The sequence below is a fragment of the Eptatretus burgeri genome, chromosome 5, assembly GCF_056783735.1.
Source record: "Eptatretus burgeri isolate ZD-2024b chromosome 5, Ebu_testis_v1, whole genome shotgun sequence".
Taxonomy (NCBI): Eukaryota; Metazoa; Chordata; class Myxini; order Myxiniformes; family Myxinidae; genus Eptatretus; species Eptatretus burgeri.
The window spans coordinates 98,481,496-98,494,489 of NC_140965.1; the positions used below are offsets into that span (position 1 = coordinate 98,481,496).

At 46.2% G+C, this 12,994-nt stretch overlaps 1 protein-coding gene across 8 annotated transcripts in view; it reads right to left on the reverse strand.

Moving 5' to 3' along the window:
* Positions 1–12,994, reverse strand: part of DYNC2H1 (dynein cytoplasmic 2 heavy chain 1) — a 326,677-nt gene that overhangs the window by 244,059 nt on the left and 69,624 nt on the right. The gene's annotated exons all lie outside the window — the stretch shown is intronic.

Sequence of the window (12,994 nt, forward strand, 5' to 3'; positions counted from 1 at the left end):
TCTGTATTTTACCCCAGTGAGGCCCCAGAGCCCCCCAAAGTTTAAAATCACCCATTTTTGACATGTCGTAAAATGAAAACCAAAGAAGATAGACAAAAAGTGACCACAAATTCTGAAAGATATTTTCACGTTCTACAAGTTCGCCATTTACATTAATATGCAAATGTGGAGTTATTGGACTTTTTTGGGGACTTGAAAATTTGTCCAGCCTCGATTTGTCCAATGTGAAGTTTCTTTCTCTATCATGTATTGCTATGGGCTTTTCAATCCTTCATTGATATAACTTGAGGGACCCCGTAGCTGGGCCCCATTGCAGACTTGAACTAACTTTCTAACTCGGAAAACCCATATCATGTGACAGGGTGATGGTGTTGAAATTTGTTAAAATGGAGGCACGCCTTGAAGCCCGGGATTACTGGTTTACCAGTTTTAATTTGATATATAATTCCACATGATCAATAAAGTATTATCCCATATAGCATATGCTTTGCAACAGCACATTACATATACATATATATATATATATATATATATATATATATATATATATATATACATACACACACACACACACACACACACACACTTTCTATATATATATATATATATATATATATATATATATATATATATATATATATATATATATATATATATATAAAATATAAAATATAAAATATAAAATATAAAATATAAAATATAAAATATAAAATATAAAATATAAAATATATATATATATATATATATATATATATATATATATATATATATATATATATATATATATATATACATACATACACACACGAGGTCTGTCTAAAAAGTCATGAGACTGAGCCTGCTGTGTGCTCCACTTACACAACTTGAATGAACGGGTTGCGTCACAGTCTTTCGCAACATTCCAGCAATGTATATGATCAGTGATGGTTGACTGTGCTCATTGTGTGAGTTTTTACAGGTCATGTTTTACAGGTTGACTAGTCTGAGTCGTCACACGATGAGTCGTGAGCAAGCTTGGCAAAACACCTTTCAAATCCTTCGCAATGCTGCAGCAAGTCTGCGGGGAAGACACGATGTCACGGACACGTGCATTTGAATAGCAGAAGAGGTTCAAAGAGGGACGGGAGAGCTTGAAGACGATCCACGGCCTGGAAGACCTTCGACGAGCAGAACGGTGGACAACATCGAGCGTGTCAAGCAGATGGTGCACGCAAATCGTCGACTCACAGTGCGGATGATTGCTGAGGAACTTTCCATCAACAAGGACACTGTCTGGAGCATCATCACTGAAAATCTCGAAATGTGCAGGGTGTGCGCAAAGATGGTCCCCAAGCTGTTGTCCGAGGACCAGAAACAGCAGTCACTGTCTGTCAAGACATTATCAAGCACCTCGAGGATGATCCAGAACTGCTTGGGAGAGTCATTACTGGCGATGAAACGTGGATATACGAATACGATCCCGAAACCAAATGGCAGAGTTGTCAGTGGAAAAGTCCGGCATCACCAAGACCAAAGAAAGGAAGGATGTCGAAGTCGAAGGTCAAGGTGATGATCGCGTTTTTTGACATCAAGGGCATTGTCCACTTCGAGTTTCCACCATAGGGTCAAACAGTGAATCAATACGTGTACAAGGAGATCTTCCGGCACTTCATGAGATCAGTCCGGGCCAAGAGGGGGGATCTGTGGGAGAACAACGCTTGGGTGCTCCACCATGACAACTCCCCGGCTCACATTGCCCTGAGCATCCGACAGTTATTTCTACGGTCACACAATGTAGCAGTCACATGTGTTTTTATTTTTCGGGGAGCCGTACAGCGTATTTAGGCCGGTCACATTTGCCACGGAGGCCGTGGGGTCTCCAAAATCTACGGCCACTAGCAATTATGCGGCGGCCGCAGTATTTCCAAGGTCACACAATGTAGCAGTGACATATGTTTTTATTTTTTGGGTAGCCACACGGCATATTTATAAATTGTGGAGACCGAAAACGTGGGGGTGCCGTACGGTCATTGATTTGATGTCGCACGGTGACCTTAGGGCGTTCCTGCGGCGGCCATATAATTTGAGGCAGACGCAAGGTGCCCGCAAGGCGACCGTAGGGGGGCCCTAAGGCGAACGTGCGGCCAGACGGATGGTAACGAGTGGGTTCTTTTTTTTTACCAGTTTTTTTGTTTCGTCTTTTCGAATTGCTACGCAAACGTAGAAATGAAAAACTTATAACTCCGCGTTATAATTCCACGGCGACCTTACGACCTGTAAAATATAGCCAAACGGCGTAGGGCCACCCTGAGGCCACCGCAGAAACTCTGCGGCCGCCACACGTTTCTGTCAATTCAGAGGGCGTATGGCTGCCCTATCCTCGCCGAAGAGCAAATGTGACTTAGGCCTTAAGTCTTAGAAATTGTGGAGACCAAAAACGTGGGGTTGCCGTACGGTCTTTGATTTGATGTCGCACGGTGACCTCAAGGGGGCCCTGCGGCGGCCATAGAATTTTCAAGGCAGATGCAAGGTAGCCTCAAGGTGCCTGCAAGGGGTCCGCAGGGGGGCCCTAAGGCGAACGTGTGGCCAGACGGATGGTAACCAGTGGGTTAATTTTTTTTTTTAACCAGTTTTTTTGTTTTGGATTGTCGAATTGCTACGGCGAACGTAGAAATGAAAAAAGTTATAACTCCGCGTTACAATTCCACGGCGACCTTACGGCCTGTAAAAGATAGCCAAATGACTTAGGGCCACCCTGAGGCCACCGCAGAAACTCTGCGGCCGCCGCAAGTTTCTGTCAATTCAGAGGGCGTACGGCCACCGTATCCTCGCCGTAGAGCAAATGTGACTTAGGCCTAAATGAGTGTACCACAAGATAAATCTTGCTTGACAAGCAGTCACACAAAGGTCAGAGTAAAAAAAAATATATATATATATATACACATATATACACACACATACACACACATACACACACAGAGCGAAAACTGAGTTGCCAGAGTTGGTCTATGTGAACCACTACGTTTCTAGCCACTCTCCATATGCACATATGTTTGATGTGTAATAAACTCTTCTTTGCCTAAAGATCGGTGTGGATAGAACACGATCTCAACAATTGGCGCAGCGAGCAGGGGCGAGCCATATCGGGGGAGGAGGCGAGCTTCCCTGGTGAGACAAAGGAGGAAAGAGCCGGCCAGATTAAGATAAGGTAAGAAAAGCTGCCTCCTTTCTCCTACTGGGAGCACGGGCTCGCTGCTCTCTGCGGTCTGTCCTCGCCTCGAACAAACAAGGGGAGAAAGGGGTACCTGGGAAGACAGGGGTCCAAAAGGGAGATTAAGGGAGTGGAAAGGTGTAAAACACCCGACCCAGCCCAAGAGCACTCCAGAAGGACCAGGGTCCAAAGGGGAGATTGAGGGAATGGTAAGGTGTGCCATCGGGAGATTGAGGGAGTGGAAGGTATGGGAAACACCCGATCCAGCCCAAGAACATTCCAGGCGAAACACCTGACCCAGCCCAAGAACACTCCAGGAAGGACCAAGGGAAAATGGGAGGTAAAGTGGTTAAACCAAAGTCAGATAAAATTGGCTCACCCCCGAATACAGCCGCGGGGTTAATGTACGAAAATTATGGACCGAGGTCATGCACCCAATTAGCATTATGGTGCAAGTGGACAAAGGGAGACCCACGTCCCACACCCATTCCCAAGGTGGGGCTCTTTAAGATCAGAAATTGTCGAGAACTTGTCATCTCGACTTGAGCACCGGGCAAGTGATAAAGTAACGCCCGAACCAGATTTTGAAGCTTCTGAAATGTGGGAGGAGGAAGCCTTACAGGTGAATGAAGTGGCTAGGAAAATGGTAGAACAGAAAATATTGAAACTAGAGAGACAAGGTCAAGGATTGCCAGAAGTGGGAAGAGATCCCGCCCCTGCAACGGCAGTGCAGAGGCGGGAAGACCAGGGTATCGAAGCAGGTGACCCACCTGCATATGTAAATAACACACCAAGCCTGTACCCGGAACTGGGAGGTATGGAGTTGCTGGCCACAGCTTCTGCCTTCCTGGTGCGGGAGGTAACCCCAGCAGTGCCGGGGGTAGGAGGGGCAGTAGGACAACCAGCCTCATAGGTATACCAACCATTCAAAGAACATGAATTAAGATCCATGAGAGAGCGAGTTTCAGAGTTAAAAGGAAATGCAGGAGCAACAAAGGAGTTAACGCAGTGGATAGGGACCCACCACTGTACACATAGAGACATCGGCATATTGTGCCATGCAGTATTGTTCACATCAGTTTGGAGAACAGCGAGGCAGGATGCTGCATGGCCAGAGGACGACGATCCGCAATGGACTCTCCAGCAGGACGCACGCCAGCGGCTGTATGATGCAATCGGAATGGCACTGCAACCTGCCACGCTAGATTGGGATAGGATCTATGAGACAAAGCAACGCCCAGGGGAACGGGCAGCCGAGTTTCTACATCGGTTAGTGCAGGCATTCCAGCAATACGGGGGTTTTCAAATTGAAGCAGATATACCACCATGAGTGTTAACAAACTTCCTAATGGAGGGATTCAGATCCTCGGTGAAAAAACAATTGAAGTATGTAATGCTGGGATGGCAGGCTGGGCCGGCAAGGGAGATTTGCACGTCAGCTGACCAATGTTCAGCTCAGCCAGAAGAAAGGGAAGGCACAAGAGCGAAGGTAAAGGAAGAAGTGTTCCAGATGGTCTTGCTAGATAAAGTAGCAGAAAGGGGTAAGGCCAAGGATTGGAGACGTTGGGAACTTGAGGAATAAGATACAGACTCAGAGGAAGAGGCTGCCAGACAGTGGGGACGAAGAATGGGAGTTCCACCTAGACCCCCACCAGTGGTGCAGGGTAGATGGCCTAAGAAACAGGGAGGAAGGAACAGGGGCCCAGAACAAACGCCACCACAGACCCGCTCGAGAACCGCAGCGGATCAAAGCCGAATACAGCCGGCTGCGCCGCAGGAATGTTTTCAGTGTGGGGAACTTGGTCATTGGAAAAGGAATTGCCCACAGGGAAGAGGACCGAGGTTCCAACAGGAAAGAGGGACGAGTCGTGTATTGACAAGACGCAGGTGGACCTGTGTTGCAAGGAGCAATGCTGACATTGAACCCAACAGAGGCGCCGACCTATACTCTGGATGTCTCAGGTAAGAAACTTTCCTTTTTGGTTGACACGGGGGAGGGGCACTCACTCTACCATATCAGCTAAGGAGCTGCCAGGAGTTGGAAAATCCAACACTAATGTGCAAGTAGTAGGGTTAGGGGGAAAGATATAGACATTAAAAACAACACAATTACCTGTAAGGTGTGGACCTTTACAGGAAAAGCATGCCTTCCTTCTCACAACTACCATGCCAGTAAATTTGTTAGGTAGAGATTTGTTGTGTAAACTAGGATGCACAATAGCATGTACTAAGAAGGGGGTGTATGTTGACATCCCCCAGGAGAAAACACACTTAGCAATGATGATTTTGACGACACCGCACCCGGTTGTCTATTGGTGGAGGTTTCCAAGACAGCTGATTAGTGATGTTTCAATACGCTTGGATGCAATCTTAGCCGAAGATCAGAATATGCAAATGTGGTTAGACAATGCACGAGTAATTACACACACCTATGATGACCCCCCACATTGTACAATCTATTATGATGCGGATGGGAATGATGCCAAATTTGTGGAGGGAATTGCTCCGTGTTTGGAAAGATGTGATGATTTATTGGTTTGCCGTTTAATAATTATCGGTAAAGAAGGGGTTGCAATGGAGGTTAAGCTCACGGAGGAACAAAGACAATTGACAAAGTACCCACCGGGGGTAACCTCGCATGTGACAATAACCACAGCAAGAGGGTATCACCCAAAGGATTTGGGCTTTATGGTTTACAGGAGGCAGCAGTGACCTGCACAACAACAATATTGCATTGGCAAGTACACAGGTTGGCAGATAACGAAGGGTGGATTTGTGATGTTAAAGAACAGGTGTTACGAGGGATGGTGGAGGAGGTTGATTTACCTCCTAAACGTGAGATGTTGAAGGAAACTACAAGTGAAACAAGGGACGTAGAAAGTCTGTTAGAAAAGGTTCCACAAGAATGATGGGCTCAGCATGATAATGATGTGGGCCGTATTATTGGGGCAGCGCCCCTTGTGGTTAAATTCAAAGCCGGAGTGCGATGGCTGAATGTGCGCCAATACCCTCTCCGCAGAGAAGCAGAAGCTGGAATAGCGCAGGTAATTGAATCATTAAAGGGACAAGGCATAATTGTGGAAACTTCAAGCCCGTGTAACACACCTGTATTGCCAGTGAAAAAGCCACAGAAGAATAAGTGGAGATTTGTCCAAGACTTGTGAGAAGTGAATGAGGTGATTCAGGGTGTTCACCCTGTGGTACCTAGTGCAGAGGGGTTGATAACATCTATCTCTGCAAGCTCCACCCATTTTACGGTCATTGATTTATGTTCCGCATTTTTCTCGGTTCCCATCGCAAAGGAATCGCAGTTTTTATTTGCTTTTACATATAAGGGCCGTCAATATACGTGGACGGTCCTGCCGCAAGGGTTTGCTGATAGCCCTACATTATTCTCACGTGCATTGCATAAGGACCGAGATGATATAGTATTCAAAGGTAAATCAGTGCTGCTACAATATGTGGATGACTTGCTAATTTTCTCCCCAAACAAAGCAGCGTGTGAAGTAGATACGCAGCAGCTGCTACAGGTGTTAGCAAGAAAAGGCCACGAGGTAAACAGGGACAAGCTGCAATTAGTGCAGGAAAGGGTTAAGTATTTGGGACACCACATTTCACACGGCAAGAGGGAATTGGACAAGGGAAGGGTAACTTCAATTGCAAAAGTGCCCCGCCCTCATACAAAAAAGGAGATGATGAGATTCCTCGGCATGGCAACCTACTGAAGGCAGTGGGTTGTCGATTATATGCAATCCTGACTAAGGAACTGTATGTTATGGTGGGTAAGAACCAGCCCAATGTAATCGAGTGGACTGACAAAATGGAAGAGTGCTTTAACAAATTGAAAGCAGCACTCTCAACAGCCCCGGCTTTGGGCCTCCCAGATTATGAGAAGCCGTTCTTCCTTTATTCTCACGAAACCAAAGGGTTCGCACAGGCTGTGCTGATGCAATCACATGGTGATCGCCAACGCTCAATAGCATACCTCAGTCGAAGGTTGGATCCGGTCGAACGCTGTCTACCACTCTGCTTATAGGCAGTGGCTGCGGCAAGCTATGCTGTTAAACGCACAGCAGAAATTGTAATGGGTCATCCCCTTACCTTGAGAGTTCCCCACTGTGTAGCGGCTTTATTGACGCAAAAAACAGACGCAGCACTTGACCAACACGCGTTTAATGCAGTACGAAACAACCCTGCTCCACCAGCTGAACCTGCAGATCGAACGCTGTAACGTTCTTAATCCAGCTTCCTTGTTGCCAACAGAAGAAGACGGCGACCCTCACGATTGCATCGAAGCGATCCACTGTATGCCTGGATTTGAAGGACCAGCCCTTAGAAAATCCGGACTTAACCTTGTTCATCGACGAGTCAGCCTATCGCGGCCAGAATGGCTCGAGGCACGCAGGCTACGCAGTTTGTACCGACAGTACAATTATGGAAGCAATCCCTCTGCCCTCTCATTTCTCCGCCCAGCAGGCAGAGCTATGCGCTCTCATTAGGGCCTGTGAACTGTCAGCGGGCCTGGCGGTCAACATATATACAGACTCCAATTACGCGTTTGATGTGGTACACGACAAAGGGGCCATTTGGGAAATGCGAGGGTTTCTCACGTCAGCAGGCACGCCTATCAAAAATGGTGGCTTGGTGTCTGAGCTTCTAAAAAGCATTATGGTGCCAAAAGCAATTGTGGTCATTAAATGTCGAGCACACCAGACATTGACAAAGGCAACGATAAGGCGGACAAAGCTGCAAAAGCAGCAGCAGGCCTGCCTATCCCTTTGGTTATGCCAGTACAAGTAGCAAAGGAGCAGGTCACACTTCACCGATATAGCTTATTAGATATCATTGCTATTAAGGCTGCCGCACCAGCTGACGACTATGATAAGTGGCAGGAAAGAGGAGGAAGTATGGATAAAGATGGATTGTGGACGCACCAGGGAAAGGTTATAGCACCAGCAGAAATATTACCATGGCTTGCATGCATGGCCCATTTTAATGGACATGTGTGCAAAAGGGGGACAGTGAGGCAAGTACAGGAATCATGGTATGCGCCAGGAATTGGAAAAATAGCTGAAGGGGTTTGTAAAACCTGCCAGGTGTGTCAACAGCACAACCAGCAGAAAGAAGGGAAAACACGGGAGCTGGGAGCTCACCCGGCTCCCTGGGGGCCGTTTGTGCACCTACAAATGGACTTCATAAAAATGCCTCCATCATGTGGGTTCAGCAATGTCCTGGTAGTGGCAGACATGTTCACTAAGTGGGTAGAGGCATACCCATGTGTAAAGGCTGATGCCGCAACCGTGGTAAAGCACCTGATAAAAAGTTTTTTTCTGCTGATTTGGTATCATTCATAAAATATCCCATGATCAGGGGAGACACTTTACAGGGGAAGTGACAGAGGAAGCATGTAAAGCACTGGGAATCAAACAAGCATTTCATTGCGTTTACCACCCACAGTCAGCAGGTGCTGTAGAATGACAGAACGGAATCCTAAATAACAAATTGGCAAAGATAACAACGGAAACAGGGTTAAAATAGCCAGATGCATTGCCCTTGGCACTAATGAGCATGCGATCTACAGTAAACCGGAAAACAGGGTTATCCCCTCACGAAATACTAATGGGAAGGCCGATGCGGCTGCCCGTGACTGCCCCTCCAACATGAATAAGTTGGATATTACAATGATGGACGAAAACTTGCTGACATTTTGTAAACAGCTCTTCAGGATCGCAAGGACAATACACACAAGGGTGAAAGAGGCGTTACCCGAACCAGTGGAAAGGCCGTATCACACCTTCCAGACGGGAGACTACGTACTGATAAAACACTTCACGAGGAAAACAACCTTGGAACCTCGGTGGAAAGGGCCATTTCAGGTATTGCTGATCACACCAACTGCGGTAAAGTGCAAAGGTAAGACAGCCTGGATACATGCAACACACTGCAAACTGTACATGGGAGGAAACGGGGATACACCACCCCAAGATGGAACAGATATGGGGAAGGCGGTGGAATAGATATAGTATCTACCTTACCATGACCACGATTCTTTTCGCACTTGCTTGCACATGGGTAATTCACAATATTGAGGGCAAGCCTGATCGGGAAGGAACTAATGATGATGTGAGGACTACAATGATGGGAAAAGGGAGTAAGAAATTGGGTCAGGTGGACTCAAAAGGCGGTAAAAGAAAGACGAGAAATAACTCTGCATAAGACCGATCATCCACTATTCTTACAGTATGCGAGGGCGATGGACAAAAATAAATGTTGGGTTTGTTTACACCTCCCACACTCCTCAAAACATGGATTGCCCTTGTTCAAAATCCCATTCAAGGGGGAGGACATGTGTGGGTACTTAGGCCGTAGACAGGATAGACCAGTTTTAACGAAAGTAAAAACAAGTGAAATCCTTCAATACAGCGCGTGTGGTGAAGCAAATGAGTACACTAATGTTAAAATATGCAATTTATGCTTTTTCAGTTGAAAAACAATTAAAAAGCGTACTTAATATTTGAAATGTAAAAATCTTGTTATTATTGTGATAAGCACCTTTATATAAATATATATATATATATATATATATATATATATATATATATATATATATATATATATATATATATATATATATATATATATATATATATATATAACAGAAGGAATGAAATCGTTCGATACAATGTGGCAGGGGACCGCAAAAGAATGATAGCAGAAGAAGAACTTAGCTTTCAGCATTCGGCGATCGGTGCGAAATGCGATGGTGGGCAGAAGTGACATCTTTCGGCGCGAAATGCCATGGTGGGCGGAAATGACGTCTTTCGTTCATTCGTACATGAGGGGTGCGTTCCTTCGTTTTATCCGTCAAGCAATAAATTAAATGGTTTTCACATATACAACACATTAGTTTCACAAATTCCCATTGAAATACTCGGGTATTTCCGTCAATTGTCACCATTTCCGTCGAAGTTATGCACTGCATCCACCGGACGGCTGTCATTGGCTGTCTTGAGGCACGTGGGGGGGGGGGGGACACTGGAGACGTGGGAGACGTGGTAGACGCTGGCGGGGACATTTCAAACTCGGTGCAATTGTATACAGCACACGCACTGTAAAAAGACACCAGCATCAGTGCGAGGGAAAATAGCGGAGATAAGAATCAATTGGGAAAAAGAGGGGTATAATTGTACGGACTATGAGCATTGGTATTACCCAAAGTACAGGACTCTTAAGCTGAAAGTCGTGACTGCGGCACAACCAGGTGAACCAAGCGGGGACTCTGTGAGAGTAACAAAATTGATGGACGATGAGGGATTGAAAAAGGGGGGGGATTAGAAAGGTACCCTCCACATTTTCAACTTATGCACAAACAAGTTGGACTAATTTGTCTAGTGAGAAGACGGGGTACGTGACGTTACTTTGGAGAGTCAACGTGTCAACATTATGCCGATCATGGTAACGAGATGATTCCGTTAAAGGACGAATTAACGGGAAAACCATACCTGTAAAAAATACAAGTAAATAACCTTTTGGAACCTCAGGCACCCCTGAATGGTACGTATTTTGTGTGCGGATATAGGGCATACTCATGGCTACCAGTGGGATGGACAGGATCGTGCTATTTGGGATACGTATTACCCAGAATTCGGATCACCGACCAATCACCATTCATGCCACAGGCCAGACCAAAAAGAGCCATTTCAGAAGTTGAGAGATTTTTCATGATTGCATTCCCTCCTTTTGCAGCTGCCAAGAGTGCAAGGGAAATTATCAACATGGCAGCATCATTGGAGAAACTTGCCAACACCACTCGCGACGGTTTTCACAAGATAAGTGCCGAACTAGTAGCTATGCGCATGACAGTTATGCAAAACCGCATCGCTCTTGATATGCTGTTAGCAGAAAAGGGAAGGACTTGTTCGGTCATAGGGGCAGAATGTTGCACATACATTCCAGACAATTCAGAAGAAATTGATAATTTAGCTAACAAAATTAAAGCCAAAGGTGCAAAGTACCATGACTTTAATAAAGGATGGTCAATGGTATCTTGGTTGAAGGGAATATTTGGTGGTTGGGGGGGCCTGGATAACCACTGGTTGTTCATAGGCTCTTGATTTTTGTAGCCATTATCATTATCATTACTTGTATTATGGTGTTGATCAGAGTATGTGTGAGATGATGTGCCTCAGCAACAGAGAAGACAACAACAATGGAGACGGAGATGATTCTGGTGACCTCTGCTGTGCTTAGGCCACCGCCACCACCTCTGCCTATAATTACAACTACACCTCCCGCTCCAGCATTGTACACCCCACCCCCACCCTAAGAACCCAATGAAATGTATTGTATACCTAATGTGAATGTTGACCCACTGCCCAAACTTACATTGGATGAGTGTATCCAATTGCTTGCGCCAATGGAGAGGATGGGAAGGAATACTTGGGAAATATTATCCATTTACTGCGAAACTTGCTAAAGCTTAGGGGTTGTGATGGGCCGGCTGGGCGATAGGCAGTGGCCTGTTGACAGGTTGAGGGGGTGCAGGGGGAGCCCCCAACCGATATGGAGCCACTTGGAGTTGTTGAAGAGTGAGTTCCTCCTGGAAAGAAGCTGTTGTCTGCTGTCCTGCCGGTCCAAAAATGCTCCATCTTTTAATGCTTTTACATGCAGTGCAGCTGCTTTGCTACTTTTACACAATGTTCCAAAGTAACAACAGGGGGAAAGTGGGGACACTGTATGTGTCCTCGAAAGTCATTAGTGTTTTTGCACTTTTGCACAATGGAAATGTGGAAAAGTTAATCTTGTTGTTTTCTCTGTTCAGCAAAAGGAATTGCTTGGTCAGCGAAAAGGATTGCTTGTGAAATGTCACAGCTGGGCCTCCCAGCCCATAGGGGGTGGTGACCTTGCTGGTGGCACAACAACATGTGGGTGGTGACCTTGCTGGTGGAAGATAGGCTCGGGAAAAGAGGCGACCTTTTACTTTCTTATCTACCACAGAAACTTGAAATAGTTAATGAGTGGACCACAAGATAAATCTTGCTTGACAAGCAGTCACGCAAAGGTCAGAGTAAAACTCTATATATATATAGTGTTGTGGTTACCAAATTCGCAAACCACCATTCAGGTCCCTTAGGTGAGGTATCTCGGAAAGTACATGTGTAGTTAGGCCCAAACCCGTTGTCTAGTGGGAATACATGTCATTTATGCGTGCTGCGACTCTTCAGGATAGCCGTTTTTCTTTTGCTATCTTTATTTTGGACCAACCGCCATGATTACCACCACCAGTCACAACATCAACCACCAACCACAACGCCGCTTCACCACAACCGCCACGACCTTCACGTCACACCTCGCAGCCGTCGCATCGCCACCGTTCTTGCGCCGCCTGTGGGTACCGGTGTTGGACTCGTGCAGGGCGCGCGCCGAACAGCGTGTACAAAATCACGGATTTTGTGCTTCAAAAACGGATCAAAAACGACACACGCCCACTTTTTGCCGTCCAATCGGTGAGCGAGGGGCGAATTGGCCCCGCCCCCAGGGCGATCGATATATGCAAATTTATGGATCAAAAAGCCTTCACGCCCACTTTTTCTCGGGCCAATGGGGAGCGAGGTGAAAGGTCGAAGGGAGGGGGTCAAAGATGAGAGGGCGAAGCTACGGGGCTGATAAAAGGACCGTGTTCGTCAGTCCAGTAGAGTCCAGAGAGGCGGAGAGTAAGAGAGTAGGAGAGTCGAGATCAGAGAGTTAAGACTTCGCGGGCGGTGGAGTTGGCGAGAAGGAGCTGGTCGTCGTGTGCGTTGGAGT